The 27,746-nt window shown below is 37.0% G+C and overlaps 1 long non-coding RNA gene across 1 annotated transcript; it reads left to right on the plus strand.

The window, feature by feature from the left end:
* The first annotated feature begins 4,774 nt into the window (after positions 1-4,774).
* On the plus strand, positions 4,775-6,495 carry LOC308190827. Its single transcript, XR_013947510.1, has 2 exons — positions 4,775-5,563; positions 5,722-6,495. It is a non-coding gene; the product is annotated as an uncharacterized lncRNA (long non-coding RNA).
* Positions 6,496-27,746: the final 21,251 nt, after the last annotated feature.

The raw sequence follows: 27,746 nt of genomic DNA on the forward strand, positions 1-27,746 counted from the left end.
ATGCCTAAATTAAACAACTTCCTGGTTTCAAGATGGCAGCACTGTGAAAGTTATTGCCCTTATTTTCTAAACTAGACAGCATAAAAAGATGTGAAAGCTATATTTACATTACACCAAGTTGTAATTTGAAGAGCTTGATGTAAAATGTTGTTTTGCAATTCTTAAAGCCTAAAAAGGGCAGGAATATTGTTTTTGTTATAATGATTTCTCAAGAATTCTGGGCAGTTGTTTCCCCATAGAACCACAGTTTAATGTCAATCAAGTGGCAAGCTAAGTACTCTATAAATCACTGAGCTGTCACTTTATCTTGTTTTCAGTGGCACATATTGACAACTTCTATCTTGAAGAAATTTCCTTTCAAATATGGAATAAAACAAAATACTTCTTAGTATAGATTCATTGCTTCATTTGATGTTTAAAATGAGGTTAACTTGGTATTGTTCTCTGGTAGGTTATTGCTAGTTACTAGTGTTATGATGTGTCTTTTACAGAATTAGGAGTTTATGTTGCTCAGAACAGGATTGTTGTCATATGCTTAGGAATAGTGAACAATATTTCTGAACCTAAGCTAGAAGGAGTTAAACTCTCATGCATATCAAAGTCTGAATACTGTGTGTCTGGTCTGAAGCTAGCCAAGATCAAACAGAAAGAATGTGGAGAAGAGGATCTACCTGCCACACTGAATGTTGGGTTATTTAGGCTGAGTTTTGATCCTATTCAATTTGTGCTAGTATCTGCAGAATTTGATCCATCCTCCCCCTTAGGCTGCATGCTGACAACCTGTGTAAAGATATTCTTCCTTTACTATTTGGCAGTCTCTTCCAAAGCCTACAGTACCTCAGCCTTCATAAGTGTCTCAGCTCATTGGCCTCTTCCTCTTCACTCCATGTTAGCTATCCTGCTGATTCATTTCCCCTTCTGAAAGGTCTTGTTTTGTATTTCCAACCGCAAGCTATGGAACTAGAATGACAAAGGGACTTCTGACGTACTGACCCCTTCGCCTTTGCTGTTCACCATGTTGCTACTGTGCTTCAAGCTGCATTTCCTGCTTGTTTCAGAAATGCTTTTATCACTCTGTTTGATTGTGTAACTATTCCAAAAGCAAAGACTGTTTTTGCTCTTGTCGCTCATTTTCATAGGATTTCTCCAGTCTCCTTCTGCAGTACTAAATGTTCCCGATAACCATCCCTGCTACTGAGCTATTTTTTTTTTTTTTTTGGGGGGGGGGGTGTCAAAAAATGAGTACTGACTAGCTTCCTGCCATAGTATTGCTTTCAGTTTCCCTCACTCCAGGTCAGAAAAAACACTTTCCTTCAAGTGAAATAAGCTGCCTGTATATTTCATGCATCGATTCTTCACTTCTTCTACTTCAGAGACTGCTCTAATGTTCTTTTCCTACAGTTGTATTTAAGCTCCCTTTCTTCCTCTGTCCCTGAAGTTTCCTGTTCATCCATTTGTTTGATCTGGTACCTGACTGTAGTAGGCTGATCTATGTGCTGGGACTCCAGAGGAACAGGGTGCTATGTTGTAATTCTTTGAGTTTTCAAAAGGAAATTCCCAAAACTTCCCCACTTATGTATGTATTCCTTTATTTATACTGAGAATGAAATAGTAGGTTTTCTAACCTTACTTCTCTCTGTTGCCATTTTCACACTGATTATTAAGAATGCTCCTTGAAATTAAATGAAGTTCTGCTCAAGCACCACAGGGAAGCATTACCCATCGTCACCCCTCTGAATTAACACCAGTAGCTACCACTAAGCAGAAGGTGGTAACAATTCTTAAACTGCAATGAAAACAGATGTATCTCTTGGGGGCAAAAAGTCTCCTCAGCAACATATCTTTTTGGAAAATCCCTACAGATTAAATAGGTTGTGGAGTATGACTGGAATACAATAAAATGAGAGGTGTTTCAAATAAACTTGGGAAGGACCCAAATCTTACTGGTGAGCTTCTTTTCTTTGAAGATACTCCTCTTCTTAAGAGACTTTTTTTTTTTTTTTTTCAGACTATGGCTGTGACAATTACAGAGAAGCAGCTGTCAGAATTAATTGTGTGGCTTCTGGCCTCACTAGGTGAGAGCAGCTTTTCATGCCATGACCTCATTGCTTGTCAGAATATTTTGTTGACAGCAGCAGGTTCCTCATGTTAAAGGCTTCTCCATGGTCAGTGTCTCAATGACTTCTTTGTCAGGCGCTTGGGCTTATTTCTGGTTACTTTGAGCTTATCAGATCTTAAATTGGTCTTTAAAAGTGGTTTTCATGTTTACCTTGGCAAGGCTTTGATGACTAACTGACTTCATTTTTTGCACCCTGAGGGAAGCATTTCATTGAGAGTTTTCAGAAAACCTAAACTTTGATTGCTGTGTAAGGCACTAAACATTCAGTTCATGATGCAAGCTCTCACACATTTACATAGCTCAGTCTTTATCTTTGAGCCACTGATGGCCATGTCATCAGCAACCTTATATACAAAGTTTGCATTCAGTTGGAATCTAGATGCCATTTATGTTTAGCCAGTATTTTAATTCTGTAAAGATGTAACCTTTTAAACATGTCTTCCATTGATCTGGGCTGGAGGGAATTGCATTCTCTTATTAAGAACTACACCAAATGTATGTTAGCTATGGATTTCATTATTGCAAAACCTTAGTTAAATGATTGCTTCTGATTTCACCATTAGCTTAGGAAATATCACACTCAAGGTATAAGGTTCTTGTCCTAATCCATGCCTCTCATCATTCAGTCAGGAAAAATAAATATGCAAGATTCAGTTATACAGATGTTGCCTGTTAGACTGTGTGATGTATCCACCTACTGAAAGGAGACAAAAGAAGTTTTTTTTTTTCTTTTTTTTTTTTTTCCTCCTATCTGTACAGGAAAGTTCCAAGACCTTCAGGCCTACTTTATACTGGAGGATGGAATTGGAAATCCTGATATGAAGAAATCCAGTTCTCCACTGCTGCCTTTGGAGTAGGTAGGGCAATTGTTTGCTGACCAAGCTAATGCCAAATGTTGTTAACTACTCGCTTCTGTCTGAGAGAAGCCTTAGATGGATCTCCTGGGACACTTGCATCTAGGCCTACAAACAAGAGGGGTCCAACTATGTTTGCATTATATTAAAGAGTGCCAGAATTTCTTTCTGATGAAGTGTTCTGTATAAATGGAATTAACATCTTGATAGCACTTGCTTCTTACTGCCTGTGGCAGGGCCAAATTTTTTTTTTAAATCACCTGCATCACTGCTACTGCTCAATTCTGTCACTTGCTTTGTTCTATAAATTTGTTGAGGCAAATCAGAGCAGGACTGATAGGGTTAAAATTGCATAATAGGGATCACGCTACATTATGCAGTGTGGGATTTGTATACAGGAAACAGGCAAGGTGAACATCCAAAATAGTAAGGTTTATTTTTTCCTCATCACTTTTTATCAGCAACCAACCACCTTACAGTGCAACCAACCACCTTACAGTCTTCCTTCTTTTTGTCAGTTATCTGCAGCTAGTTTGAGTTTGTAGGATTGTGGTAGCGGGTTGTGAGGTGAATTACTTAATCATAGCTGTCTCTTTTTTTCTTCCTGAATACTGTTTCTTTCCCTAGCTTACATTTTTTTTCTCTCTCTTTAACGCCATATTTGACTGCTTGACACATCTTTTGGCTACTATTATAAGAAAACTTGGAGAAGCAGTGTCATCACTATTGACATTGCTTGTGACTGATAGCTGCTTTGCATTATGTTCTTTGAGACTTGTTCTATCTGAATAATTCCGCTAGGCCTGATACTTGAACAAGGGCATTCACAGAAATACTATTTTCTATTAACTGATACTGTGGCAATGGAGATGGTCAGAAAAGGACAGTGATGACATTTCCTTATGCAAATACTTGTCTTCTAGCTTTTATGTTGTATCAATTTATTGTCTGCTAACAATCTTGCTCTATGTTTTTAAAGAAAAAGAACTAAGCTTCCAATTGCTTCAAAGAGATACAAACAAGACAATTCAGACTACAAAAACAGTACCGGAAATCTAAAGACAACTCATACACAGGTGTTAATAGTTCAAGAGACAAGTAAGAGATGCATTTCTGAGGGGAAAAAGTTTAACATGTTAAACCCACACATACTGATAGTGAATTTATTGAAAATTTTCCAGTTTTCCCCGTAGTACATGAATTTCAAATCGGTATGCTTTGCTCATGTTTACTCTGGCTTCCCTTGGTATTTTTGGGCTCTAAGGCCATTCTTTCCCATATCCTTTAAGAGTAATGCAATGGCACTGCCTGATGGGATCACAACCTGGCCAGAATCTGGAAATGCATGGGTTCCAGGTTTTCCTAAATTGAAAGCTCCACAAAACATGCAAACATCTTCTAACCTAAAAAGCTGGAGTGTTTCTTTAGGGTTTTTCTGTGTGTTAAGCTAGAACAAGTTAGTTAATATAAAATGATTGAAAAGAAATTCCTTCAGTTTCCATTTTGTAATGTCCTAAGTTTTTTATCTTATGCTCAGTTCCATAAATCTTACTAGCTTCCCAATTTGCAACATTCTTTGCACATTACCTTTAAAAATCTTTAAGGAAATTCTTTCTCTGATCTCACAAGTTCAGGTGACTTGGTGGAAGTTCCCGTGCCTGTAGGAAGCCATGAGTTTTGCATTTGAACATATGTAGGCATAATATTGATTGGAAAGAAAACAAACAATATGAAGCTGAAAAGAAAGGGACTTATCCTAAGCATGGGAAAGCTGATCCCTGCCAGATAGAAATAAGGCAGTATATAAAGTAATGCTGTGTTCTGAACTATCGGGAGGAATGGAGGAAAAAATATTCATCTCCCATGCTTTCAAACTATGAATTTGAGGAACTTCACTTAGATAAAAAAAAATAAATCTGACTAAACGAAGTCAGGGATGTTGAAGATTCACAAATCAGAGAGAAACAACTGCAGTGTTTGAGGAGCACACAAACTAAGAAAATCCTTGTGTACTCTCCTAGAATGATAGACCCAAAGACGACTAGGGAGCTAATCAAAGTATTTTACTTCTAGAAAGACTCCCCACTCCAGAAAGCTGTCTGTGTGTCAGCAGTCCAGCTGAATGATATAATTGGCAGGAGCAATACTCAACAGGACTCAGTTTGCTGGGTTCTGTGGAAGACAGGGTATATTTAGGTAAGAGTGCTGAGAGGCAAAAAGGAAAAAGGTGAAGAATTTTAATGAAGGGCACCCAGGTGGGAAAAGTAAGTGCCAGATTATTTTGTAGAGACAAATCAGTCCTAGCAGCGTGAGTCTTTGTTCTCACTAGGATTGAATGCTGGAAATGGCATAGTAGACTTCTTCCTACTTTAGCCAGCAACTGGAGAGATAGACAGAGGGAAGTGGAGGTGAAAGAACTTCAAGCTGCTTCTGCCTTTCAGAAGTATGAAACTTAACAAGGTTCAGAGAAGATGAATACTCAGCACTGTGCAGAGAATACAAGCAACAGAAGGAAGAGAATCACTGTGTGGGGACAGTGGCATTCTTTGTGCAGAAGTCTTCATGTTATGTGCTATAAGGAGTAAGCAAGGTGGTTTTTGTGTTTTTTTTTTGAGAGAGATGTTTTGGGTACATAGCCTTTGGTGCATCACTACATCTCTCTGCAGGATGCTTTCTTGAAGAGAGAAGATAGAAGATGGATAGTGCAACTGCATGATACCTGTATATTGTGTGTTGCTTTATTAAAAGGTGGAGGCTGACAATGAGAGGAAGAGTTGCCTCGCCAACTGTGCCTACTGGAGTGGAGGTGCTGTGGAGATGGATGCATCCCACTGGAGTGGAAATGCTCTGGAGAGAGTCTGTCTTTTGAGGCCACTGAGTGTGCTGTTGTGGGGGCACTTCTGATGAATTCCTAAGAGCAGTAGTAAAAGTCTGAGAGAACTAAAAGTCTGAGAAACTTCTAGCTTTTATGTTGTATCAATTATTACTGATTTTTCGCTGCAAGAAATGTTGAAACAAGTGACTTGGGTTATTGCCAATTTTGTGGGTGAAGCTGGCAGGCGGCTCAGCACCACACTACTGCTTGCTCACTCCTTCTCCCTCAGTGGGATGGGGAAAAGGGAAAAACTCCTGAACTGAGATGAAGACAGTTTAGTGGGTTTTATTATTATTATTATTATTATTATTATTATTATTATTATTAAAAAGCTGCATGTGCAAGCAAAGGAGTTCCTTTTCTTCTCCTTGGCAGACAAATGTTTAGCCATTTCCAGGATAGCAGGGCTCATCACATATAACAGTTACTTGGGAGGACAAACACTGTAACTCTGAATGTGCCCGCTTCTTCCTTTTCCCAAATTCTTATTGCAGAACACGATGCCACATGGTATGGGACATCTCTCTGGGCAGCCTGGGCCAGCTGTCCTGTCTGTGTCCCCTCTCAGCTACTGATGCACCCCCAGACTCCTTGCTGGCAGGGCAGCACGGGAAGCTGAAAAGTCTTTGGCCCTGTACAAGCACCACTCTGCGGCAACTAAAACACCCCCCTGTGTTATCAACATTATTCTCACCCTAAATCCAAAACACAGCACCATACCAGCTACTAGGAAGAAAGCTATCTCTACCCAAGGCAAAAACAATATAGCCAGGTATGTTCCTCTGATGCTGTATTTCAAGCCAAAAAAAAATAGCTCTTACTAAAAAATGTTACTTTTGTCCAATCAAATCTATTTTTCACTTGTCCCATCCTCCAGACTGCTGGAAAAGCTCCTAAACAGTTGAATTGAAACTTAAAACAGTAAGAGAAAATGTGCTACTGACACACACACAGAAGAGAGTCATCTTAGGCCAGTTATTTATTCAAAACCATGCCATTGTTTGCTGTTGAAGAAATGGATGGCCAATAATTATTTGAGAGTATATTAGTAATATAATACATGAAATACAGAGATTTTTTTTATTTATTTTTTTTTAAAGTTGAAAGACCTGATACAATTGACTGATCCATAGCACACTAAACTTTAATTGAAATTCTGACATTCTGGTATCTACACTGGTCATAATAAAGCAGGTGGGGTCTTAAATCTTATGGTCTCCTCTATAGGTACATCATATTTTGGCCATTTAAAGAGCTTTTATGATGGGAAGAGTAGATTCACATCTAACTTGAAGCATAGGCAGGTCTCACTTGCTTCAATTTAAAAAATGGCACACAAATAGCAATAATACTGTCAATATGCCTGTCCCATTTCTTGGGAACCCTTCCTATCTATTCCCATGAAAGCGGAAAGCCTTATCTAGGTTAAACAGCAGCTGAGATCTCTCTGAAGAGAGCAGCTATGGACTGTCTGTAGAGAAAGCTGTCAAATGCCCCAAGCAAAACACAGATCTTGATGTGGATAACACAGATGCAGAACATATCTGTGCCTCCATTCAATAAGGATAAGAGCAGTGTACAGACAAATAGTACTTTTTTTTTTGCGCTAGGAACTGACTTCATCAAAATCAAACTTCCGTCAACCTTGTAAGCAATTACAGCAAACGTCAAACTCCTGATAACATTGAGGGAGTTGGCTGCTGTTACAATGTGTGATAAGTAGCATACATGATAGATGGCAGTTTAATTAATATACTGGAAAGCTTTCCTTGATTAATCTGTGGTATATAAATCACATTAATCAAGAAGGAGTCTTTCTACTAAGTTTAATTTTATAGGCGTTATACTGTCAGAAGAGTTTATTAATGGGCATGTGCATCCTTGATTATCACAAATGCTCTCAAGGCCAGCCTGGGAAGGTAATAGACTACTTCTTCATCTGAGATTTCTTGGCCTTCTGGCTGTACTGGGAGGAACATCAACTTTAACAGAACTTTGAGAATAAAGTACATGCTGTCATTGAAAGAATGGGATAAAATTTACTTGTAGTGTCAGCTAGTTCTAATGTAGCACTGCATTGCATTGAGTGCTGCTAGCTGCCTAAATGATTATTGCAGGGATATGTAGAATTTATCTGTACAAGTTTTTACTGTAAAACTGTAAATAGAAAAACTGTGAATAGAATTTCTATAGTAGTTTATATTAAGTACTTAAGAGTAATATTTTTCTTGCTTTGGAAAGTATATTTCTACTTAGCATACATACAACCCAATACCACTGTTTCACATTAAAAAGGATATTTAGTCTTCTGCATGCTCTGTTTGTGCAAATGATTAACTAAGCATTATTTTTCAATTCTAGTTTTCATAGTGGGCATGGTGTTAATTATAGCATTGTTGGAAAATCTATATGTAAAATGGATGTTTCCATTTTCCCTGTTTTATTTGGAAAAGTAAGAGCAATGACTGGAGATTTGCTGCTGTGACTTAAAAATTGGTGTTGATTTTTTTGCTCAAATAATTTTTTATTCTCCACTGTCTCTAATGGTTATAGTTTAGAGTCTGGAAAGATGTAATACAGCCATTGAGACCATTTTGCAAGGTTTGCATCTGCCACAGCTGTCTTCTTCACAGCATTGGCTCCATGGTCCATGTTCAGGTGAGCTAAAAGCCCCTGAGATGTCTGGGCCTGGAGTGCTGGTCCCTGTGCTGTGCTCACTGAGGGTACAGGGATTTAGCTGACACAGTACACACATTAGCTTCATTAGTGAAACTGTGCTCTTGTCTACCACTGCTCACAGAATGTTTTGTGTTGGGGTAAACTTGCATTTACCTTTTTGCCATATGAAAACTTTTCTAAGTCAAATATGGCACTTTCTTAGTCCTCTATCTCAAATGGAATTAGTAAGAGTTCAAAGTTAAAGCTGAAGAGAGGAAACCTATTGATGATTGAGTCTAGCTTTCCCAAATATTTGAGTTATTGAATTCTATCAGGCTGAACATTTTTTAAAACTTTAAAATGTAGTCTTGAACATTGCAAGTAGATCTTGCATTTCCCCCCTCAACACTTGCAGCTCATCCATGTTGGCTTCCTTGTCACTGTCATGCAGTTAAAGAAGCCATATGTGACTTTTGTAATGAATCAAAATCAGTCAGTAACTAATCATAATTTTTGCCAGAGATCTGCATACCAAAAATGGTTTATTCAGAACATGGCAAATTGGCATAATCCACAAAGACAATCTAAAAGGCATGTGTTGTATTTTCCTGAAGAATTTTCTTTTTAGTGCACTTACATGAAAATTGGGGCCATATATAACATTATGATTTGAAGTTTTGGAAGGTGGCTCTGGTTTCTCAAAATCAGTCAGTAGGATTAGGTCATTAAAAATCTGGAAAAATTAAATTTTGTCTGGAAATTCATTTCTGTAAAATAAATAAAAATGTGTAATCTCCTTTTTGCAGTGCTTCCACTGATAAGGGTGGTAAAGAAACTAAAGATGGGCACAGTGCAGATGTTTTATGATAGCATTTTGAAAGATCTTTTATTCTGCCAAACCTTATTTTGAGAAGGTAAAGTTCTTAAAAAGAATAGGCTCTATCCCCGTGCATGCAAGATAGTATTTAAGTCTCCTTATCTTTTATCCCCTTACTGGTGGTGCTTTAGAAGCAGTCTTTGTATGAGTAAAAGTACTGCAGCTTTTAAGGTGAATATTAGAGAAGCTTAAAGCAAAAGAGCCTTGAGCATGCCTGCGGAGAAACTCATTTGAACAGAACAAGTACATTCCACAGTGATTTATTACAGTTCATAGTGCTGCTGTGTGATAGGGGACCAAATCAAGAGTGGTTTCATTGAAGTCAGCAAGCAAAATTATGATAGTGACATTTGAAGGAAGTCCTTAATTTGGTCCCAAGAATTAATTTATTTTATGCAAGCTTGCTTGTAAACTAGAATCTTGCTTTTTTATTTTTTATTTTTTATTTTTATTTTTTATTTTTTTTGAGCTCACTATGTAAACAGCTTGCTGACCTAAGCTACAGCCAGTCAGTGCTTTCAAATGCAATGAAAGATTTCAGGTGGATGCAAGCAGATTCTCCTGTGTGTCTTCACAGTCAATGGAAATCTGTTGAACCAGGACACAGAAATAAGTGATTCACATATGTTATTGCCCAGAGGCAAGCAGAAGGAATGAAAGCAGGGGACCAGCTCTTCAAAGGTTGCCTCCACAGACTGTCAGTTTTGTCCATTTCATGCCTGCTTTTTGAGCACTTCTTCTACACAAACCAGATGAGTACCAGTCTCGCTTCCAATGCCAAAGTATTGAAAGGCTGTAGAAGCATATTTCAAGCAGAGTTGAATACATAATTGCTGTAATAAATAATACTAAAACCAAAACAAAATCTTACCATTCAGGCATAACACCTTTCAAAGGGAACATAACAAATACAGGGCTTGGATATCCTCCTTTCCACTCTTAGTAAATGTTTCCGCATGCCATTGAAATGGGATTGCTTTGATCCCTTCCCTCATAGATGAAAGGTGCCTTAACCTCACATCACATAAGACAATTTTCCAAGGTATATTTATATATATACATGTTCCTTAGGGCCTGCACTTGTGGGATCATGCTTTCTGCTTTTCCCTTTATATTTGAACTAACAGACTTGACTGACAATGTGAAGGCATTCAAGACATTCTTCTAAGAAATAACTTGTCAAAAGTGAAATGGCATATGGCATTTACGCAATTAATAGAGGTGTCTCACATTTCAGCCATCGATGATACCTTTCAACCTGATGATCAGAGTGATTCATCTGAAAATCATTGCTCTTGATCTTGGATATTAATATAAAAAGAACCCTCAAAACAAACCTTTCACCTAAGATGTTATATCCCTCTGGATGAGGCCAATTATTTCAAACTATTATTAGAGATCATTTTCTTCATATTAAAAAAAAAAAGTATGTTTATAAAAAGCACACATACAGGTAAAATAAATAGAATCATCTTAGGGATTTTCTTTAGATAAATGTTTATCTTAAATTTCTTCACCCTGAAAGTGTAAGAAAAAGTTCATACCATGACATTTTGAACATGCATATGCCAGTAATTGCTGCTTCTCCACTAGTTGCTTTGTGCCTATGGCTGCTGTGAGGACCAGTGACAGGTATGCACTTGAATCACTGTTATCATTGTGAAGCACAATGGCTTATTCTCTCAGTCCATTTCTGGCTGCTCCAATCTTTCTTGCAGAGCATGGTCTTGCTCACTCTTGACAACAGTGCTTTCACTATGCTTAATTAGAACAGTGTTAAATTATCATTTAGAGGAGGTCAGGACAGTGGTCTCATCATCCAGCAGCTTCATTCTAAATAATCAAAGCCATTGTTCTTCTTTCCAAGATTCTAATCTTCAAAGACCCAGTCTTTTCCATTCTGCACAAAGGCTTTTTTTTTTTTTTTTTTTTTTTTTTTTTTTTAAGAAGTCTTCATCAGTCATTTTGTGGCCTTCACACATTTTCCTTCAGTAGTCTTTTCATTTTACGGTCATTGTATCTTGGTACGGTATCTGTCTATAGTCACTTTCTAGAGCTTTACATCTGTTGTACAGAAGCTGTAGTTTGCATCTCATATAATGGACTGCAGGATCTCTTCTGTAGAACATCTTTCTATATAGTTTAAGTACAAAATATAGATTATTATTTTATTTTTTTTGAGAATTGTGTTATAGTAATGCTAATAACATTTGAAGATAACTACTATATTGTGGCTGGATGTAGGTATTGAAGTATTGGTAACATTCAGGTATTGAATGTTACTCAGAATTGCTAATATAGTAGATTTATTTGTTTTATTAAAATATACCTTCAGAAAATAACATTAGGTATTCATATTAATAGTTTGCATGGGCTTATAGGAGTGGACTTACTTGAATAGGCTCAGTATTGAGTTATGTCTGGTCTGAAGACGCTCCCAGCATAAGCAGAAAGCCCTATAGTTACTTTCCAGTGTGGACAGTCATAGTTATTCTAGATATGGGTGATATTTACTAGAGAAAGCCTGAAATCCATTTCTGCAGTCTGCACATCTGAAATCTCTAAATCACAATAATATTAATCTTTTTTTTTTTTCCAGCCAAATTACTAGCAGTAGAAAATGTCCTTTGTTCAAAAGTTTCATTTAACAGTGTCTGTGAGTGTAAGCAAATATACTGACTGGCTGTGTTTCCATGTCAGTGAGAGGAATCTGAACCCGCTGTACTTATGCATCTCAGCTGAAGTTCTTACCTCCATTTGGTGTCCATTAAAACAATTCACAGTATGGAAAACCAGACAAAAAAAAAATCATTCAAAAAGTGCTAGTTTTTTTGCTATTATCAACACACTGTAGGAAGGTGTATCAGTATTTGAGAAAATGCCTGCTCAGGATAGAATGCCCCAAGCTATAGCAAATAGCCTTCTGCTTATTCATAGAATGTTGTTCGTCTGAGACTTTAAATAAATATTGCCTGAAAGAGTAAACATTAATTTACAGTAATCTGAGACAAAGTTTCTAGTTTGCATTTAAACAAGTATATTTAGTGCATACTATATTTCCATTTTTGTTGTTCTTATTGGCATTCAACACACTTGCCGAACCTAAGATGGGAAATAAACATTTTCCTTAAGACTGTATTCTGAATAACTACACTTTCCAGATGGTGTTTCCCTTTAAAACAAACAAAACAAAGAAAAAGAAAAGCTTTCCGATAGGAGTAATTTTTCCTATAATCTCTTTCACACATCTGATTTTGCCAAAGATGCTGGGTCTTCACTTTTGTTGTTGTTGTTGTTGTTGTTGTTGTTTTTCATCTAGGTTGGAGGAGACCTCCAAGATCACCCAGTCCAACCTCTGACCTAACACTAACAAGTCCTCCACTAAACCATATCACTAAGTTCAACAGCTAAACGTCTCTGAAAGACCTATAGGGATGGTGACTCAAAACCATTTTAAACGGAAATTTTTGTGTTCCTGCTGTTTTCTCGAATTCTAGTATTAGACACTTCTCCACTTCCCTGTTATGGAAGATCAAACATAAGTTGAAAGATGGTTGAAATGGATATTAAAAAAAGAAAGTCATTGAATACACTTATTTTCTAAGCTGATTGAAAGTAATTTAAACAGCTATCATTCTCATTTTTCTATTCTCTCTAGTGAACACATTCAAATAACACAAAATAACTTACCTAAAAGTCACTGTGCTTGCTTAGGGGATAGTAGTCATTTTCTGGAACGCTATCACAGAAATGAAAAAGATCATTTTATCCAGTGTCGTACAAATTTATAAAATGCTTATTCTGCAAATAGTGCCTATAAGAATGAGATAAGTAAAAATATATGTAAGAACTTCTTGGGGGTGGGTGGTGAAGGGGGGAATGGGGAAAAATAAAAATTAATAAATTAAAAGTTGAACTAATGAAATTAATTACTAAAAACCATGATCTCTCTGACACCTCATATATAGCAGAATGTAACTGTTTGCAATGAATATTTCAGTTTCTTAAATTTTCTGTACAGTTCTTAACTTTCTCTTCTGTAACATGTCTTCTTAGAAAACTGACTGTTAATGCAGCAGGATATGCACACTTATGATATACCATTCTGCTCGAGAACTTGAATTGGCTCAAAACGAGTTGTAGCTACGGTTTTTAGACAACTGATTCAGTTTTCTGAGTTTTGCTGCCCCACTCTGGGCTTACAAGAAACTACTTCACAAAAATCTAACTGAAAGGCTGAAAGCAATGAGAAAAGTGAAGGTTTACCAAAGCCGTGCATCTTGTAACAGTTTCATATAGTCACTGTAGTTCAACTATCCTTAATTACCGTATAGCCATGCTAAAAGTGTTTGCACTTGTGAATTTGTACTTCTGTTTGTCAGACCTCTTTTAGAATGGGGCTAGCAGCTGAATGTAACATTGCTCAAATTGATCTCTCTTGCTGATAGCTAGAGCATATCTTTAGTATTACCTGAGTACATTTCCTGGCTTTTCTTCTTTTTTTGCTGTTCCCATTTTCTCTTATACAATGAACATGTAATTGTATTTGTCTCAATAAAGTATTGTATTTTTTTAAATGATAATTTATTCTATCTTAATTTGCACAGGTGTGGGTTCAGTCCTGCTGTTCTGAATTCACCCTGAATTGTATGTATAAGTAGTTTCAATAGATCCAGAGCTATTAGTTGCATTTTCTATTTCATTACACTGTGCAATTACCCAAGAATTTGTACGTGGGATTGACAGCTTGAAAAACACTGTGCTCTTCTGAACAACTGGAAAGATTGAATGAAATTAATACCAGTTTGTATGTATCCCAACTCCTTCCTTCCATGTCAAATCATACTTGCTTTCTCTTTTGAACTTTCCTGTCTTTCTGGTCTCCAGACTGCAGCACATTGTATAAATGAACAAAAGATCACTTTTGTCATTGGGTAAATGCTACTATAAAACTAACTGTACTTCTGACAAAACCAAAATTATGCTTTCAGAGTATGGACAGTATTTCCTGAATGAGGTGCTATTAGTCAGGCATTCCCCCAGACTTCAGCTTAGGTGAGTTATATATCAGTTTGTGTTTGTTTAATACTGATTTTATTTTCTTTTACAAGCTCACATTAGACACTGTGCCATGGACAGAATTTTCCAAACCTCATGAAATTTTCTATGGGACTTTATCTCAAACTGTGCTTGCTCCACTGTTGAAGTTACACCTCAATCTGTGTTCGACTCCTGGACACAGAAACTTGGCCATGTGTCAAGGTAAATATTATATTCAACACTAATGTAAAGTTACCAGAAAAAAATGATGGTGTTCACTTCTGTCTCAAGGTGACTTGTTTGTTGATCAAATTTAAACAGTTTTTACTTTCACATTTAGTTGTATTGTCTAGAAAATGCCACAACAGCTCACTTTTTCTGAAAGGTGGATAGGAACGTAGAGGTAGAATCTTCTCCCCACTGAACTGTAAGGACTAATGGCTGACTTTCTGTATTTGATAAAAAAGCTTTACATGTCACACAATGAAAATGCAGTACACAAACACAGTAAGTATGAACACTGGTTTATGGCCCATAGAGACCAGAGCTATAATGGACTTCTCTAGAGAGAGAAGTGTTGAAAGGCAAATGCCCTAATCTTTAATTCTGAATAAAGATGCAGACACGCTGTACATTTTTGATCTGTGATATTGAAAAATGTTCTGGGTGTTAAAAAAAAAAAAATCCAAATAAGAAATTTGATGAAAACAAAGTATATTAAAATACATTACTGAAGATCATGATCAGGTAAATTTCATTTCTAGGCACACTTCTTGTGTGACCTGAATTTGTAGCTCAGTCCTTGAATGCTTCTTATGATGAAGGCCAAATTTCTTGACCAGACCAAAGAGCTCAGGAATGGAGAGCTACAGTTCAGAAGCCATTCTTCTTTGATCAAAGTGAGTACAGTAGAAGCAATAATAGCATACTGCTGAACTACAGGGCTGGACATTTCTCACAGGCTCTGTTCATGTACACATGCTTGAATTTTCAGTTATGGCCCAAAACACCCTGCTCAAATGTTCAGTCTAAACAGTTGGTTTCATCTAATTAAATCACAGATTGGACTAATGATGAAGGGTAATTTACTGAAGCAAAATCCAGACAGTACTGATGGACTGGTGCTAATGGAATAAAGAAGTGAAATACTTGAAAGTTAAGGGAAGGATTACATGATGTTCTCCTGTAAGTGAGGGCTTGAGATCATTACTTTCTGTCAAGTTTAGATTTATTTAATTGGATTCCTTCTCAGTTCTCACTGGATGTTACCACAGGAGAGAGACAGTGACCAGGATACGCATCTCTCCTTAATAAGAAAGGCAATAAAACGCTTTCCCCCTATAACTTGCTAATGTTACTGATATATTTATCTTTGAGATTAAAACTTGAATGGACTTTTACGTACAGCTCAAATTCAAATCTATGTGCAGGTGAAAAGTAGTCTAGATGTTGTGGATCCCTCATTAAGCAAATGTCTCACCCTGAATACCTGTTAGTCCTCTGTGATCCTTTTATCAAATTGGGGAAAAAGGACGGGTAAAGACCTAATTATTTGTGAGACTGTCTCTCAGACATTGTCACTGTAGTATTAAATCATTGACTAAAGCAAGAGTAAGTATTTCTTAGTTCATATGCTCTCTCTTACCCATCTTTGGTTAGAAATGAATGTATGGCTTTTATGAAAGTATGGATATACTGAAGACAGATATTTTATTTTTGTAGAGAGAGGTTAAAATTTGAAATCACTGCTAAGGCTCTGCAACAGGACACTTTGATAATTATTCCTGTAATGTCTAGATCAAATAAATGCTTCTATTACATTATGTAAGCAATGTACAGAGCTTTGAGTCAAAACCCTTTTTCCTTGTCTTGTTCATCTCACTGGTTGACATGATTCTAATGACAAGTAAATAGAACTGATATGTAAATCAAGCTGCAGCCTTACGCACACCATATAACTATATCCCTCTTTGCAAGAGTGCACCCAGAAGCAAGACTGACGGCAGCCCCACAGTACAGACTTTTCACAATTGTTAATGGTTTTATATGGGACAAAAGAGTAAGATTTCTCTGACAGGAGCACAGCATAAACCATGTAAAGAAAATGGTGTTCTTTTCAAAAAATCACTTTACCTCACCCCACTGAGAAAAGTAAACATGAAGTAGGGGAAAAGGGGGGAACATTTCTCAGGATAAACTTATCCTTTTGTGTAGGAGTTGGTATCTGCGGTGAAAGGCTATTTCAATCAAGATCTCGGTCTGGCCTCTAGAGACATACACGTTTAATTCCAGTTACCTAAGTACTGCATTGACTGCAGCAGTCAACATTACTTCTTTTGATATTCCCAATAATATGAAATCAGAGATTAAAAATGAAATGATTTTTTTTTTTTTAACGAAGACTTTAACTGCTCAATATTGTGTTAGTATAGACTTTTAGATTTACTGGTGGCTCCATACTGCATGAATCTAGAGTATTAAAGTAATACTAAATCAGAAATAACTCAGACACACTGCTTATAGTCATTTATCAGTGCTTTGTCATTAGTAGTTATTGAATTAATAAATCCTAATATTTATAGTATTTGTAGGGGGAGTGTTATTATTAAACTGAGTTATACAATTAATTTTAAGGGATGTTCTTGATGAATCTAAGTATTGCAAACTTCAGTAAAGGAAAGAGCTTAGCTAGAACTTAATTAAAACCTTCATTGCATATGAAATCTTTTCGAGTTGCTCTGCAGTTGACTCCGTCGCTGTTCTCCAATACATGAGATGCATCTTCTTGCCAGATGCAGCCATTCGACCATTGTTAACAAACAACAAACTTTCCACTCCATAGGTGGTGCTTCATTTTCATCCACAGGATTTCTGGTCAGTTTTTCAATTGCTTGGAGTTGTGAAATGACAGTTCCTTGGAGGAGAAGGCGCTTGTCATCCCTTAGTATTCCTGGAGACAGCTACCTCTGCACCATGTCCTTCATAGCGTCTGCCTGAAATCTAATGACTTAGCTGCCAAGAAGCCCTTTCAGAGTTTGCTTCTTCTGTTGCTTGCTTTCTTCCTCTTCCTGTTTCAAACATACCAGAAAGAGTATGTCTTGAAGTCTTAGTTTCCACACTAGTCTCTGTGACAAATGTGGTGCTTCACTCTCTTAGCTATCTTAGACAGTGGTCTTCCACAAATATATTTTAAAACAAAACTTTTAAACAGGATACCTTTACCATTAGGGGCATTATATTTATGGGAGTGAACTTGTGCAGTCTTGAGGGATTTTTTTGTTGCTTTGTAACAAATTTCCTAGGCTCCTAGTTTAATCTTTTTTGTGCTTTGGAGAAAAGAAAACAATTGTTTGGGTGCAGCACAAACAAATTTATTAGATAAATTCATTTCCCAATCTGACAAATTGTGGTTTTTAAACTAAATTTGTATTTAATGTGCCTGTATATTAACTTTTCATACACTTGTTAGAATTTAATTTCTCTCTACTAACTGAACAGGGGAGGGAGCAAAAGTACCGTTTTGCTTTCCTTCATCATTATTTCACAATGACCTAATACATGGGGAAAGTCCATTTAGGTTTACTGTTTAGACCCCCTCTGAAATGAAACCAACATTTCTGTTTCTTCCTACTCTTCTGTTTTTATGACTTCACTTCTCACCCCAAATTCTATATTTGTTTAGAATTTAGGCATCATCATTCCAAACAATACAAGACAGTCTCAGTTTAAACAACCTATGACCTATTTGGATTGATACCTCAGTTTTTATCACAGTAATAAGCTTACTAATTTGACTGTATCATACTAATGGTCCAATCCTTCGTGCTTGCACTGAAGCTTTGAATACTCAGCCTTTTCCAAAGAAACTCAATTTTCTACAAGTGCATAAACACTTACACTTTCCTCTCATTGAATGGTATGGGTTGGAAGGGACCTTAAAGACCATCTTGTTTCAACCCCCTGAAATGGGCAGGGACACCTCTTACTAGATCAGGTTGCCCAAAGCCACATCCAACCTGGCCTTGAATGCTTCCAGGATGGGGCATTAACAGCTTCTCTGGGCAACCTGTTCCAATGCCTCACCACTCTCATAGTTAAGAATTTCTTCTTAATATGTAATCTAAATCTACCCCTTTCTAGTTTTAAACTATTACTTCTTGTCCTATCATTTCACTTCCCAAGTCACTTGCCCAAAAGGTTATATTTTGTATCTGAGGTATAACAGCTTAGGAAAAAGCTATTTCTTAACTGCTTCTCAAGGGACAATTGTTTAGTTAATGATGAGTATGACTGGACTAAGAGAAGGAAAAAGCCAGGCTAATTGTGCCTTCCACTTGTTGTATATGTCAGGGAGTATAGTTTCATAGGAAGTTTTGCCTCCTCACAAATTGGAATCCCAATTAGAATTAATGTAAGATGTCCCATAAATAATATAGGCAACAAAGCTTAGAGCTTGTAAAGTCTGGTACAGTGGTGAGAAATTGGCTGTGGAATAGCCCATCATAGTTCTTTATGAATCAAAAAACAATTTTTATTGTGAACATTACTTGTTGACTATTCTTGAACTTGTAGACAGCAAAGAGGTCTGTGAGGCCACTTAATCAGGATATAATTAGTATTAACTTATTCAACCTTTAACCCAACTTGCCTTCAACTTGTGCCCTGAAACAATGCAGCCCACCGCTTACAAGTTTTTTGTAATTGGTAGCATAGCCAAAGACCGAGGCATGCCAGTGTATGAGACTTTATATAAATATTAAAGGACCAGATGCTCACATAGTTACCCTTGAATGGCATGCAAAAACATGTAAACATCAACCAAGTAAAAATTTAGAAGATAAAGACCAAGATAAACACAAGTAAAATAGAAAGAACATCTTGCTGAATGCTCAAGAAAAATGGCAAAACTAAAAACAAGATAAACATCCAGAGAAGGTGAGATCTGCATGGAGCTGGGTAAGTAGCATAAAAATATCATGAGTGAAGAGGAAAGATGGAGAAGAAAGACATGATGCCTTCTTCTGTTCTGACTGTTCTTGCTCAAGAGCTCTGAGTTTTTATCACCTTAACCTCTGTAACTAAGGCCACCAAAGACAGTAACCATCATTGCTAGTGACATAGCATCAGCTCCATTGTCTTTGTATTCTTACAGCTTATTTATATTCAAGGTGATAAAGACTAAAAGTTTGGTATTAGAAGTGAGTATGTGTTGCTAACGTATAAAAACTAAGCATTAGCATGAAGTGTGTTGATAACAAATTGATAGTCAATTTTTGTTTTAAAATTTAAAACTGATGTATCAGTCATCTAAAATTTTTCATCACACGGATCTGCAATTGTCTTCCTGATAAACACAGACATACAAAAACACCTTGTTGCAGAAGACAAACAGGGGCAAAGTGTCATTAAGCTAAACCTTTTAAATCTTGCAGCTTTTGGTGCACTTATTGTCTTAAATGTTTCTAACAGGTGAACTGGAAAATAGATGACTCTAGTTACTAAACAAAAGCTAATTTATGAAGTTTATAAACTGGAAAAAATGCTCACCTTTTGTGTTTCTGGGAATTAGGCTGGCCATTTAAGTATCTTGTCTGCGCTGACAAAATACCGAAGATCATCATTCTGCAGAGCATGTTTGTACGGCCTCAAAAACCACACTGAAGTGCTTCATAGCAAGACAATTCTCAGACATCAAACGGTCACTAGCATAGCAGTTTTTGACTATATATATTTGTTTATTACTAACAAGTAGCTATAATACAGACTTTACAGTCTACAGTGTTTCCACAAACCTTCTTGGATTATGGAGATAAAAACTCAGGTATGAGGTTGTCATTGTTTTTTTTGGTGTTTTTTTTTTTTTTCCCTTTATAACAGGCTCTTTCTCAGAGAAGCCACCTCCATTTCCTCATTTGTATAAAATGGAGGTCTGTCTTCCTCTCTTCTATGCATTCTCTTTGAAACTGTTTCTAAAATCATTTGTGTATTGGTTTGAAATGTAAGAGGAAGTGCTAGATGAGTGTTTCTTCTGCATGGGAGAGCAATGAGTGAACTGGTGCAGGGTTCTTTCTTGACCTCAATATAAAAGGCCTGACAGCAAATGGCTTAAGATAATTGCTTTAATAAGACAGAATGAGAAGTTGAACACAGTGAGATAAATCTTATATCCTTTCAGATGCTGGGTACCTGGAATTCAAGCAGCATGGGATGGAGACCAGATGGATTTTTCCATGCTGCCACACCATGAAGATCTTCTGCATGGAGTGCAGCTCTCCCTGCTGCTCCTTTGAGCTACGATATACAAACTTCTTGCAGGTAAACAACTTTGTTCCTAAAGGATGTTGACAGGGGAGCCTCCTGCTGCACTGCTGGATAGAGGTGAGGTGAGGCGGTGTGGGGGGAGCTCCCCTCTGGTACCAGGAGGTGGTGGAGCCCGGCCGGTGGCCCAGGCCTGGCGCAGCACACGCAGCCTGTGGGCCGGCCTGCGCCCACTGCACCTCCTCGGGCCAGCTGTGCTGCCCATCACTGGATCCTCAGCATGCCACAGGGTCACAGCCACCATCAATGCACTGCTAGAGTGGAATAATACAGAAGGATGATTTCTGGGAATGCACACCAGAATTTATTAACGGGACAAATTAAGAAAAAAAGAAGGCATGAAAAATCAAGCATGATTTAAGCAGAAAATACAAAAACTGCAGTGTCTTTGTTTTATTTATAAATCTGAAAATGCTTTGGACAGAAAATAGATGTTAATATACTTGGCCATGGTGGGGATAGTTCTACGTGTGACCAGAAGAACTTACTGTACTTAAGTTTCTCCTATTTTATAATAGCAAGTGCGGTGATTTCCAAGGGGCCCAGTTCTGTAAGTGTACAAAGCAACGCATGGCACTGGGTTCAGCACAAAGCACAAAAGCTGAACTTAAGAAACAAGAAAAGGAAGATAATTCACAAATACTAGTGTTTTTATCCGTTTCATTTATTCATTTTTAAGTCATCCGTCTCTTAAAAAGAAACCAACCAACCCTAAGTGACTGTGTTAACTGGTTTTAGGGTGTACATCCAAGGCAGGCATCTAAGTCAGATGGACAGAAGACTTTTCAGATTCTGTTTTCTTCAACTCTTTCCATTGGCTGCTGTATGCATCCTCCCTGATTAATATTCTGTGAATGCTATAAACTCTAGAGAGAGAGGTATCAAGTGTGTCTAGCATTGTGCTTGTCATGTAAGAACTTTCTGCCTATATTTCAAGCTACACAATGCAAGCCAGCTCTTAATGGAAAACTGTATAACTGTGTCAGCTTTAGCTGCGCTGTGCTGAAGCTGAAAATCCCTGGTGGGTGGATAAAATGATAATACAGCTTTCTCAGTGAAGCTGATTTGTGCCTGGCCAGTGGAGGCGGACAGAATGGTCTTTGGTCTGTTAATGTATCTTTCTTTGATTTTGCAGTTGCTAAAGTACCTCAGCCTTTCTAAGAGCTGTTTTCTATGGTCTTCTATCTTCCCTGCTTCTGGCCCCACAGTCCTACCAATTCATTGTGCTGCTCTGTAGCTTGCTGGATTCCTCAGTCAGCTGTCCACTGCGCGCTTAGTCTTTGAGTGGACTCCTCTATTTAAGTACCTTACAGGAGATCCAGAACCAGACAGGAGCTAGGTGAGGGCAGGGGAAGGATGTGTGAAAAATATTGGTCCTAGATAGAGGTAACTCAGACTAACTTGGCTGCCCTTAATATCTTGCCCAAAATACCTTTTAAAATGCAAACAGCTTCTTCATGAGCCAAAGAAAGGAGAAAAAAAAAAAAAAGAAAAAAAGAAAGGGGGTGGGGGTGGGGAGAGGAGTAGCTAATTTGTTCACATGGGGTAAAGATTTTTCTATGCTCCACATTTGTGTGTTCTTTAGCATCTTCTCTTTATTCCTCTCTCTCTCTTTCTCTGCAAAGTAAGAATACCTTTGCAGGAGAAATGGCAATTTTCTTCTTTTTTTAATGGAACTGACTTCTGAGAATGGCTCCCAGAGAGTCTGTCCCAAGACATCTGCTGTCATTGGGGTAGGGCAGGCAATCCGAGACACTGATTCGTTTGAAGTCAATAGATTTATTTACAATAAATAATCCTTATTAAGGATTAAGTCCAATCCTTATTAAGCTATTCATATTAGATGCATACATGTACATTTTCCCTCCTTTTCTATGGTGGGAGGTATCTATAAGGGAATGAAATCAATTCTAATAATACAGGATTATCTCAAGATCTTTTTGTCCCTCTGGTTAGTTCAAGAGCTTATCAAACACTTTGAGTATTTTGAGTATTTAATTCATTTAATTGACCGTAGACCCTGTGTTTTCTGTTTGTGTGTGTTATAGTGTAGTTTTCTTTTGGTTTTGTAGCTCAAATAACTTTGTCATCTTGATGAATTAAGTTCATTTATAGAGGGCTTTGATAAGGGCACAATAATAAGCACAAAGTGGTGGAAGCACGCCATGAGGTCTGAGTGGAAATAGTGTTAAGCTACCTTTCTGCTCTATCAGGAGGGTATTCTTTCTTTGTTGGTCCATTAGATCTCATGAAAATAATCTTCAAAGGGATAAAAGTATCTCCTACTGGTGAATATCTTGAAAATAATTGTTCAGTAAACAGGTGAACAGCGCAGAATAAGATTTCCAAATAAAAGTATATTTTGGATGTTAGAGGTTTCTAGTTGAGGGCATCTCCAATGATATTCTGAAAATATAATCCTGGAGGACATTTCAAGGTATCTTCAGGTCTTGTTTTCTCCACTGAAATAGGTTTAAACACAACTTCCATAACTGTCAGGCACCTTATTCCATAAATAGCATGAACATATTTGTGATTGGTGTGCACAGACAGACAAGTGCTTATACTTTGAAGTTAATGCCAAGGTTTTCAGTGTAAGTGCTGGTACTTAAGCATTTAATTTGATGTCCTGTTTTTTAAATTTTTCAGTGCTTATTAGATGTGAGTTCCTATTAAAAGTGCTTCCATTCCTTCAAATGTGATGATGGAACATAACTTTTCACCCTCCCTCTGGATTTTGTCTTTTGTTTCTGGCTCTAGAACTTCTCATCCCAGCAATGTTAGACTTTTGCATAGAAGGTATCATTTACTATCAGTTGTCTAAAACCAGCAATGACTGAAGCTTTCTCCTTGTCTCCAGAGCCTGACAGATTGATCCATTCAAACTGACACAAAGATCAGCACATTTTTCACTCCTACTCTATTAATATAAGCTTCACTTGTCTCAACATCTTGAAAGCTATTCTAAGTTCTCAGAATGTTTCAATCAGCCACTGCTGAAATCATGGACTGCTGCCACCACTGATTGCAGGAATTCATACAATGCGGTTTATTGCCAGACCTTGAAAATTAAATTCCTTTGCAGATGCTAAATGTCCCACCACACTTAATAGGAATACACACTGAGTTGTCCCACAGTCATTGGCTGTAACTCTCTTGTGTCTCTAAGCGTGCATACTTTTCAACGCATCAGCTAATGCCTGGCCTGTTTAGAGGTGGCTGAATGTCAGTGATAATGTATTGGTTTATGCACAGCTAGCAAGGACTTACAGCCCCTTGTAGTAGTAAGGAGTTTTACAAATATGAAATGTTACTCGTGACTGTTGCTTTCAGATTGCATGCAGATAAGCCTGTTTTCAATATATCTGCAAATGTGGCCATTTTAATATATCTCTTTTAATTAGAAGAAAAGGAGGGGTGGGGGAATCTTGGTAAACTAGTTTGCAGAATACAGAAGTAAGCAATTATTTTGTAATTACATGGTACTTGGTAGATGCAAGAAGGTCCTTTTTATGATTTCTCCAATACAATTTTCATGTAATTTTCAGAAAGAAAATAACCATGTCATTAAAATAATTGCATTGCTATTGTCAAAATAAACATTAAAAACTTTTTTTTTTCTGATTACTCTATGATGTATTTTGAATGGACTAATGCAAAAAAAAAAAAGAAAGAAAATAAAAAAAAAAGACCCACTATCAAACCTAAACTAATTACACAGGGGGAAAAAAAAGGCAGTTTAAGAAAATACAGATGACTAGAATGAATCGGTTCATGTCTGTGTACTTGTGTATCAGGGAGACAATACATTTGTGAAGTGCGTTATATTCTGAAAATACTTTTCCTCTCCAGTGTGTGTAGAATCAGTCATTCATCTGATCGTCTTTGTATGGGAAGATTCTGCTTTATGTTTACTGGGTAGCTATGTTTTCGACGCTTTGTGGTCATAGAGTTTTCTACATCTGATATGTGGAGAACTTCTCTGAGGTCTGCAAAAATGACAGTGATTAGTAAGCTTAGATAGTCCTAGTCCAGATGTAGATCTGCTACTGCTACAGAAACATTCTTAGAATGCACACTGAGATGCAGTACTTAAAGAAATATGGGCCTGATTATTTGCATTTAGTCAAGCTCAGTGCATTATATACATATGATTTCATCACATCTGATCAAATTAGAGATCACTTTTGTTTTGCAAACATCCATCAGACTTTAAATAGGTGTATGTATACTGTGTGCATCATATTATAAAAGATTTCTAAAGGACTTGACTTTTTGTTACCATTACTAGCACTGGAGAAATTATTTGGCACCTTTCACTGTTAGGTTACCTGATAGGACTGGAGCTCTCCCAAATTAGCAGCCACAGGAACTCATAATACTGGTTAACAAAGCACCGTGTAACAGAAGAAACAGCTGCTGAGTGTCTTTCTACAATTCTTGCATTTGGGCAGTTGGCTTTCGGAATACAGTTTTAAGGCTCACTGAGTTATAAATACTACTTCTGACCATGCAAACACTAGGGAAAAATAACGCTATGGTGTATGCTGTAGGACACAAGTGTTCTTCTTGACTGTTTTTTAAAAACAAATCAGAAAGATTATTTATATGTATATACACACACACACAAAACGTATATATATATATACAAATGTATATACAAAATGCGTATATATATATATATACACACACACACACATGCATATTTTAAGAAACTTGCATAGATACTGGGCTGCATAATTACCTTGCCGATTCCTCCACACCATTTTTTTCCTGAAACCAGACTCTATTAGCCCTGCACTGTTCCCGTTGCTGCTTTGTTACTCTGGTTCCCCTGTGACTCTTAGGACAAATTTCCCCCTTTCCTCTTCTGACAGGAGGCTGCCCTGTTCTCACTTTCTGCCAGTGGAAGCATCTCACGCTGTCACAGTCTAACTACTGAGCTCTCTGCTGCGTGACATTCTCAAGGTTTGAATCTGTCACTTGAGTCTCGGTAGAGTATGGTACTAATTTTAAAACTTGCTGTTTTTTTTTAGGCAAAGAAATGCTCAAGTAGCTCTTTTAAAGGTAGACTGTCATTGCGCACAGTGGTAGATGTAATATTAGTAATTATCTTCCAGGAATTAGTCTAGTAAAACAGGAGGAAAAAATCTATACTCGTCTGCCCTCACTGGAGGCTTTAAACACGCAGACGAATATCTTCATTTTCCTTTTCTGAAGATTTAGTGACTAGGTTTAATTAATCTTTGAATGTGAAGCTGAAATGAACTCTGATCCCCCTCAATTCAAACTTTTGTGCATGACTTTATGAGGAATAGTGACATCCTAGCAGGAAAGCTGAGACACTATACTGTTGAGGTCATTGTGAGTAATACAAGCTCATCTGTGAAAGAAGAATGTTCTTTACACTATTTCCTAAGAAAGTGAGGCTTTGAAGGCTTATATAATCATAAATAAATAAATAAATAAATAAAATAAAATCCATCATAATAGAAATACTGAAAGCCCAAACAGGGACTGGGAGTCACAGTCAGCTAAAGGAAGAACCTGGGAATATTACACGTATACGCATATGGATGCAAATCTCTCCAGGCTTCAATTAGTTCTGCACTCTGTGGAATGGCAACATGTGATAAAAAGTTGCAGGGAAATTTCTGGAGTTCGACAATTTTTTTTTCTTGATTTCAGTAAAAACATGCTATTCTGATACTTTGACCATTCATTGACTCTAAAGTGAAATGGATTTCTCATTCTCTGTTGTGCCATGCATGGACACTTCAGAGTCACTTCAGCTGAAAGGAAGGCTTGTCTGCTCTTATTCAAAGAGGTCATCCAATGTGTCATACTTGGGATGTGAGATCTAATGGCACATTCATTATCTAGTTACTTTCTGCTTTTTTTTTTTTTTTTCTTCTGAACAGACAAGCTTTTATTTACCATATTTATCAAAAAGATAGACATGGTAGTAATGCATTTATGAAATAACACCTAAAAGAGCTAGTTGGAAATAAGTCTGTTCTGTGTATGTTCTTTCCCTGAATCAAGTTTTTCAAACACTGTTAGGTTAGAGAGGAAGAACTACTCTGTCAGTGGAACAAAGGATTAAACTACAAAGTTCTCTTACCAGGAAATGTAATATTTAGTATGTTCACTCTGAATATAATCATACTGTCAAATGCTTGTTTGCTTCCATTGGATTTTCCTGTTTACAGAAGCTGAGGAAAGAATAATATTGTGCCACCATAGGGGAGATAGGAGACTATTTTCCTGCTTCTCTCTAGATTTGCTGTATATTTTTAAGTATTTCTCTTAATAATTCTGGAAGACAACTAAGTATGAATTTGCCCAGACTGCATGCCTGATTGGTAGTCTCATGTGACTACAGTATGTACTGGAACCTCATTTACTAAATCATGACTTTGCCACATTTACTAATATTTTCCCTGCAAGTAGCCAGCTTCAAATGAAGTATGACTTTCCTTAAGCAGAATTCTAAATCTAAAAAGTTACTCTCATGTGTAAGTACAAATAACAGTGAAGCCTTTCCTTGCACATACTTTCAAAGTGTACTTGTGAGGGAAGGAGAAATATTTCTGCTATTGTAGAAATTAGTCATAGTTCTGTTAGTTGATTAAGTTTCTGTATAAATATTTATTTGTTTATTTGTTTGTTCATTCATTTATTTTTCTCCTATGAAAACTGATAAAATTCATTAAGGGATTAGTGTATGTTAGATGAGGAGGAAATAAAATAATCTATTTTTTCTGACTTACATTAAGTGTGAGCTTACTCAGGTAGGCCAAGAGCCAATGTGAGCTTTGATTGGTTTCTTTATTTAATATAAACAAACAGATAACTGAGGGTTGTACAGCATAGGTCACATTTAAAATATTTTTAAAAGATCCTATTCTATACTTTTCTTGCTGCACTTAATTATTTTGCTGTGATTCACTGTAAATGAATTAAAATGTTTGGAAGCCTGATGTATTACTAAATACGTAATCT

Source organism: Anser brachyrhynchus, assembly GCF_964034855.1.
Source record: "Anser brachyrhynchus genome assembly, chromosome: 2".
Taxonomy (NCBI): Eukaryota; Metazoa; Chordata; class Aves; order Anseriformes; family Anatidae; genus Anser; species Anser brachyrhynchus.